General features: G+C 38.6%; 1 long non-coding RNA gene across 2 annotated transcripts; it reads left to right on the top strand.

Moving 5' to 3' along the window:
• Window positions 1-4554: 4554 nt before the first annotated feature.
• Window positions 4555-5657, top strand: LOC139687174 (uncharacterized). 2 transcript variants are annotated; one of them, XR_011700609.1, is made up of 4 exons: window positions 4555-4572; window positions 4674-5116; window positions 5190-5298; window positions 5387-5657. It is a non-coding gene; the product is annotated as an uncharacterized lncRNA (long non-coding RNA). The 2 variants fall into 2 exon arrangements; XR_011700610.1 differs by having other exon boundaries at window positions 5169-5298.
• The last annotated feature ends 1741 nt before the right edge of the window (window positions 5658-7398 follow it).

Raw genomic sequence — 7398 nt, 5'->3', positions numbered from 1 at the left:
ACACATCATCCGTTTTTATTTCATATATGAAGCTATCAGTATCGGTGTAGGCGAGGGATATATTTTCCCCGTATTTCGGAAGCATTGTTCTATAATGAAAGTTATACATTAAAGTCTTACTCAAGTCCAAGACACAGAAACCTATATATATATATAGGTTTATTCATTTTTATGACTGCCTTCCGCATGTGAATGGCAACTAAACACTCGTGAAAAATCGTCCTATCCAGAAATGTTGACTTATTAATTAGTTTTTGTAGTCTTTTTTCGTTTACCACTAATTCCATATTCATACGTTTCCTCACGTTCTCCATTGTTTTCCCAAATACTGCATTGTTCATCAGTTTATAGAAATCCTTCTCAAAATCATTGACTGCCATTTTTCTTTTCTCAGTGTTCAAATCAATATAGGTCTTTAACCAAGGTGATTGACTAAACCTGATTACTCTATGCACCTTCTTCAGCACCAGTCCTAGTTCTAAAGCTTGTTTCAAGTTTACGTAATGAATTACATATTTACTCTTATTTTCGAGAGTTGTTAGCAGTTTTTTATGTTTACCGCCAGGTGGTGTCTTGTTTTCCGGGCAAAGAGGGAGATCTGAATGTGTATCGTGTAGCCTATGTGGGTACTCAAGATCAACTTCGAGAATATATCCAGTTTCACTGTCTTCGGGAACATTTTCAACGTTTAAATCATCAATTTCTGCCTGTGTTAACCATCGAAATTTACCGTAGGGAAGGGGTCTCGAAAGGGCCCACCCATAGAGATTGTTAGCGTCTAGATATGTCAAATAGGTTGGACCTGAATCTGGGTCATGACTTGACATGTATCTATTGTTCGATTCGCAGTACCTTTTACAGCATTGTGAAATTCCTCCTCGGATGCCGTTTTCAATCATTAGTATCATGTCGTAGTCAGTCAAAAGCTCTAGTTCTATTTCAGTGTATTTGAGCATTGCATCAAAAGTTAAACCTGGAGCAGTATAATACCACGCAGGATCTAGTTTATACGCGCTGTAGCATACGTCACGAAAATTTTCAAAAACATCAGCTAAAAGGGTCACGTCGCTTTTCAGATAGACATCGCTGTAATCGCCGAGTGTTTCACATTCAAATGCGTCCCAAACATTTTCTGCATGCTGATAATCTTCGTCAGATACATATTCATCGGTCAGTCTGTTGTAAAAATTCTCCTTTTCCGGGAGCAAGGGATAAACCCCCTTTCGTGTAACTAAATTTGTCTTTTCACCGAATATTGTGCTTGTGCATTTAAACTCTGTTAAATTGGCAACCAATGAAGCTAGAGAGGTAGGCATGAATCTAAACGTGTCAACAAACCGAATTTTGAAATTTTCCGTGATAGACTTAGAAAAAGATATATATTTTTCTTCAGAATTTGGAATTATAAATATTTCCCTGTCATCATAGTTAAGCTCTCGTACGATGAAATGCCCATCATATGATGAGAGGTTATGAATAAAGATTGGAAGGAAATTCGGCATTTTATATTGAATGTTACAAAAATAGTGCGCAGGTCCTCTATACTTTCCTGTCAAATGATCATGGTCTCTAACTTTATTCTCCTTCAATTCTTTACCACAAATGTGACATGCGTTTGCAGTTTCAAAATCTGAGTCTTCCTCTGGAGTGAGAGGATTCATTGGAATAATATTTTTGTAAAGTTTACAAACTTTTTCAGCCTCTTCTTTCATCCGTAAAATGAATACCCTAGCAGCATTGGGACCTCGGTACAGGTATGGGTCCTCGCATCCCTCAGGTCCCACTACGATGTAACTAAAGCTGAATTGGGTATGTCTCTGCATTAAATTAGTATAAGATGAGTAAGGATAAGGCTCGCAGGTACTAATATTTTCCAGAAGACATTCAAAGTCAGCGTAAATGACAAAAGGTACCCGAAAAGAATAATTTAAGTTTGTGAATTGTAAACTTTTATTGTCCTCGTCAGGTAGAATGATTTTACTCGGCTCGCCTGTATCTTTACATAGCTGTTGATGCTCTTCTAGCCTGTGCTTACTCCGGTAATGTGTGAGGCAGCGTTTGCAAGTGAATATTCTATTAGAATGCTTCGTAATTTGGGAGTGAATCAATTTATCAAAATTCCTAATCCAACAATAGTGAGCGGTTGTTTCGTTGCTAATGTAAAGGAGGTCGCGATGATCCTCGAGCTCATGATCTACAATTTTTAGTGGGTACACGAGGTTCTTATCTGTCAGACCAAAAACGTTGATTGAAATATTATTGACACGTTCGAATTTGGGAATATCTTTCAGCTCCACCGGGTACGCGATGCAGTCCCAATTGTAACCCATATGGCATGCTCGTGTCTTATACTGGGAAACTCTTTGAGGATCCTTATCGATATTTTTGGCCCAAATGGCATACTTAAAGCAGTATTGATCATCATTTCTGATATTGATAACGGATTTAGTATTCCTAATTTTTATAGGCAGCTCAATGAATGTTGATCCTCGAAATGGCGTGTACTTGTTTATTCGCAGTTCTAAACCTAGCACATTTGATAAGGCCCATCCTGAACCTTTAGCTTGAAATTCGGACTTTTCTTTTAAAAGTTTAGAAAATGTCTCATTGATTACTTCCTCAATTTCATCTGCTAACAATAACCTGCGATTGTTGGTTTTGAAGGAAGCGTTCATTTCATCCCTCTCACCCTTTTTGAATTTGCAAATTAAAACAAGATTGAATTTAATGGCACTATTTTCCACTATTTGATCATTTATCTTTTCGATCAACTGAGTTTTGATGTTATTGAGAAATGAGATCACGTCCTGTTCACCATCTTCCACGGGAGTAATCCAAAATGTTTTCAGTCTGGAACGAATAGCTGATTCAATTTCATTGAATCCTCTCCCTATTTGCTCGTTGATTTTAATCCGGTGCGCGTTGGTATTCTCATGAGGCATAGCCTCGTCAATGTCATAGAAGATTTCACAGTAAGTGCAAAATTTTCTTCCCTTTGCCTTATCCAGCGCATTTTTCATTCGATTATACGTCCCCATATCAGAAATGTTATCGTCATCAAACACTATTTTCATATATATGTCACTTAATGCCTGTTCTAATTCTTCCGAATTGTGATAGCTACCAGCATTGTAATTTTCTAGAATTTCTTGGATAGAGGGCATGATTAAAGGTTCTTTGAGCTGTTGCTGAAATAAAATAAAAAAATGATACGTATGAAAAAATACATTTTCATCTCATTACATTAAGTGCAGGATCTAGAGGTAGAAAAACCTCGTAACGAATATCATCTACTTCATAACCCCGTTCGAACAGAAACTCGTATTCTTCTGCAATAGTATATTGCTCAATATGATTAAACGTAGTGCGAGGTATTGAATCGGATAAATGGTACAAGATTATGTCAACTTTACTCTGCAAACAATGTCTAAATGAGATACCCGGTGATTGTCTCTTCTCCGTCTTAACGAATGCGCTTTGAACAATATATTTTGATAACTTTAATAATGATATTTTATATAGTGAATTTACGTTAGACATTGCTGTATATATATTACTACTTCTGATTAGTTAACAAACTATGCAATCCTATTGATAAAATCAATTATATATGAATTTCTTTTAGGTATTGCATATACCCTAAGAAATTAATGCGATTATTAATGATATGTACTTACTCCTGACGTCAATGAATACAGCTGATGATTCGGGAGGTGAAATCGGTCCGTAATAGCTCTCTAAGCTGCTCTGGAGGAAATGGAAACTTAACTCTCAGAAGTGGAGTTTTATAGAAATAAAAGCTAATTCCCTCAGCGGAACACCCGTGCAAGAAGGCCACCTAGTTAGAATCAAGTAATGTCATCATCTGTGCATGTGCTGGTCTGGATGTGGATGGAATTAACTAGTTCAACCATTTGAATTATCCACCGACGCAACCTAAGCATGTGCCAAGGTTTGCGGAGTTGGCAGCTTCTACTGAAAAAATGCAATGCTCAATGCCGAACATCCGCGCAAGAAGGTTACCTAGTTGAAATCAAGTAATTTCATCATCTACGCATGTGCTTGGATGGAATTGACTAGTTCAGGTATTTCCTTTCAATTATCCTTCGACGCAACCTGAGCATGTGCCAAGGTCTTTGGAGTTGGCAGCTTCTACTGAAAAAATGCAATGCTCAATGCCGAACATCCGAGGACATGCAAGGAGTTGTTATTGAAAGAGATTAAGGAGGATGAGGAATCTCTCAAGGATGTTGGGATATGTTCAACGAGTGAGGTCAGCGGAGTGAAAAAAACCCACTCCACTATCCGATCTTGCTTAATGCAACCTCCTCCTCTAACTTCCTAGTTTTAGCACGTAGCATGATGCTCTACAGAAGCGTTCCTGTATATAAACCCTCAGCTTTGAGTCTCCATCATTCAACACCTGGCAGAGATCTACTACCGTCGCTATTATCCGCTCTCCTCTGATCATCGCCGCTCATTGCCGAATTGCCGAATTGCACCATATTCCAGTCTTGTCACCACTCCTGCACCAAAAATCATAATCATGGAGGCTACTACTTCTGCTTCTGGGTAATTATGAGTTAGAGATAATTACCATTATTTTAAATGTTATTTGAATATGGTTGAGGAGGGGTCTTAAATATATATATTTATCATATTAAAATTTTCAGAATTTCCATCATCATTAGGAAACTACACCCGTTTGCAAGTACCCCTATGCCATGCTATGAATGCCCTGCTGGATATGATATTAGTGCTGTCCAGTGGGATATAATTCCTAAGCGGGGGCGGGCTTTAATACCTTGCGGATTCTCCCTTGAAATCCCCAAAGGATTTTACGGGAGACTCGCATCCCGCTCTAGTCTTTCGCTGAGGTATGGGATAGAAGTTGGGGCGGGTGTAATTGATCCTGATTATAGGGGGGAAATTAAGGTTCTCCTCTATAACCATAGTGATGAGGATTTTTTGGTGAGAAGAGGAGCTAGAATATGTCAAATCATCCTTGAAAGAATCGCTACAGATGTTTCATTTGTAGTGTCTGATGACGTTACCTCTAATAGTAACCGAGGACAGGGTGGTTTTGGCAGTTCTAATCACCCTCCAGTTAATTGATGTCAGTAACGATTAATATATATATATAAACATATGATTTATTGTATACAAAGTTTTCGTTTTTACCTTTGTAGGATGGAGTCCACCCCCTCAACCACGACGCTTAACAGCACCCCCACTGTCAGCGTCACCACCTCCACCTCAACGTCACCCGAAGCGTTGACCTCTTCATCAACTTCTGTGGTAGCTTTTTTAACTGGTTATATCAAATTTTAATAATGCTCGAAGTGTAATTAATATCTACTGACGGTACCTATTTTTATTCTGGCAGGCTAGCATCCGGGAAAGATTCTTTCGGTTGCAGGAGGAGGGGTCATTTCTGAAGAAGGAGGATTTGGAGGAGGAAACCCGCTACCGGGTGGAGAAGGTGGAGATGATGACCACCCGATTCGGGGAGGGGGTGGTGGCGACAATCTTTTTTCGGGGGAGGGAGAAGAAACTTTTTCTCCCCCGAATGTTTACAATGACGGTGGGGGAGGTTATGATTTATAATTATAGCCAAGAAAAGTTTTTTATATGTAAAAAAAATAATCAAATAAAAATTATTTGAAACAAAATGTTCGTTTTAATATATATGAATTTCCGCAATTTTGTATCCCTATTCCTTAGAGAAAACATTATATATTTGGTCCACCTATTTGGTATATCAAAGTTTTAGAAATTGGGAATGTTATACCCTTATGTCTGGTATCGTACAGAATTTTAAAAATGGTACCTCAATTAGGGATTTTTCCATACCCTTAGTTTTCCAAGGGTAAACACTTATAATTTTACGGGTAATTCAATGCGGAATAGATAACTAAATTTTCCCTGATAAACTTTCAAATTTAAACCATATTTTTATCTAGAGGGTTTTTTGTAAACGCCACCGCCTAATTCTTATCCTTTCTTTTAGGAATAGTGACCTACCTATTTGGTATATCAAACTTTTAGAAATTGGGAATAGTAAACACTTATGCTCCGTATCATATAGCATTTTGAAAAGGGTACTTCAGTCGGAGATTTTACTATACCCTTATTACCCTAGGGTGAACCCTAATATTTTTACGATTAATTCCACGCGGAATCGGTAGCCAGCTGTTTTCTGATAAACATTCAAATTTAAATCATATTTTTATCTCTTCAAACAACGGAGTTATTGAGCATAATTCCCGAAAATTTCGGCTTTTTTGGCCATAGGGCCAAAACCACTGGTCCGATCGGTCTGAAAGTTCTGGAAAATACTCAGTACGATAGTACTGAGTACCCCCACGGTGCTCAACCCGCTAAGGGGTACATAGGGGGTGTCCTTTCGACAATGATATTCCCGTACCCTGAAAACCCTTGGATACCCTGGAAAGGGTCTCCGGTTTTCTCGCCGGGAATCGAAGGCGGGCATTGAGAGTGACCCATCTTCACATTTGCTCGCTTCTAGAGCGTATAGAAAAAATGAAAAAAATCCGAAAAGCCAATTTGGCTAACGGGTCATACTTACCCCCACAGCTTTTGGTGTTAGCCCCACGGAGGAAGATCTCATCTGGAACCCTACACGATGATTAGGTGGGCCTATAGACCGGGACTATTTCCCGATCTGCTGGCGACCTAACGCCGATCCGTCCCCTTTATATACTGCGTAGAAAGTGTGGTGGAAAGGGAAAAAGCTAAGGGGTGAGGGATGGGCGTTTCCCGGTTAACGCAATTCTACTCTCTCTTCATGCCCTCCGCTTTAAATGTCAATTTCCGAATAGGAGAAGGAGACTGATTAATAGGTATAGAATGAGAGAATAGCAAAGCGGAATTGAAGAGAAATAGCGGGAATTTCAAAAAATTAGGTCTTGAGAACTTTAATTAATTTTTACGGGCTTATTTAAAGTGCTATCAAAAAAATTATAAGGACCTTTTTAACATATAATCACGTTGTCTTTCCATTATTTTTGTTTATTTGTTGTTATCGTTATTATTAAACGAGATATTTGATAAAATCTATATATTGTGCAATATAAAGAGGACTCTTTAAGGCATTAATCTGAAGTATAATTACCTCTTCTTTCACTTGGCACCGTTTGTTGTACTCTACAATTGATAGTTCTGGAGATATAAGAGGCGATGGCCTTGGGTCATGATTTTTCCTGCATGGGTTGGGTTGACGTTGTACAACTAGATTGCATATGAAGGAAAAATGCTCCCTCCCCCCTCTTTCACGTGACGTTATTTGTTTTTCTCTACGACCGATAGTTGTTGATGTATCCGGGTTTGAGTTTCAAGGTGAAACTTGCGCCAGGATGATTTTTCCTGCGTGGGTTG

The sequence above is a fragment of the Hetaerina americana genome, unplaced genomic scaffold (assembly GCF_022747635.1).
Source record: "Hetaerina americana unplaced genomic scaffold, ioHetAmer1.1.p SCAF_175, whole genome shotgun sequence".
Classification (NCBI taxonomy): domain Eukaryota; kingdom Metazoa; phylum Arthropoda; class Insecta; order Odonata; family Calopterygidae; genus Hetaerina; species Hetaerina americana.
This window is presented reverse-complemented; position numbering and strand designations above follow the sequence as displayed.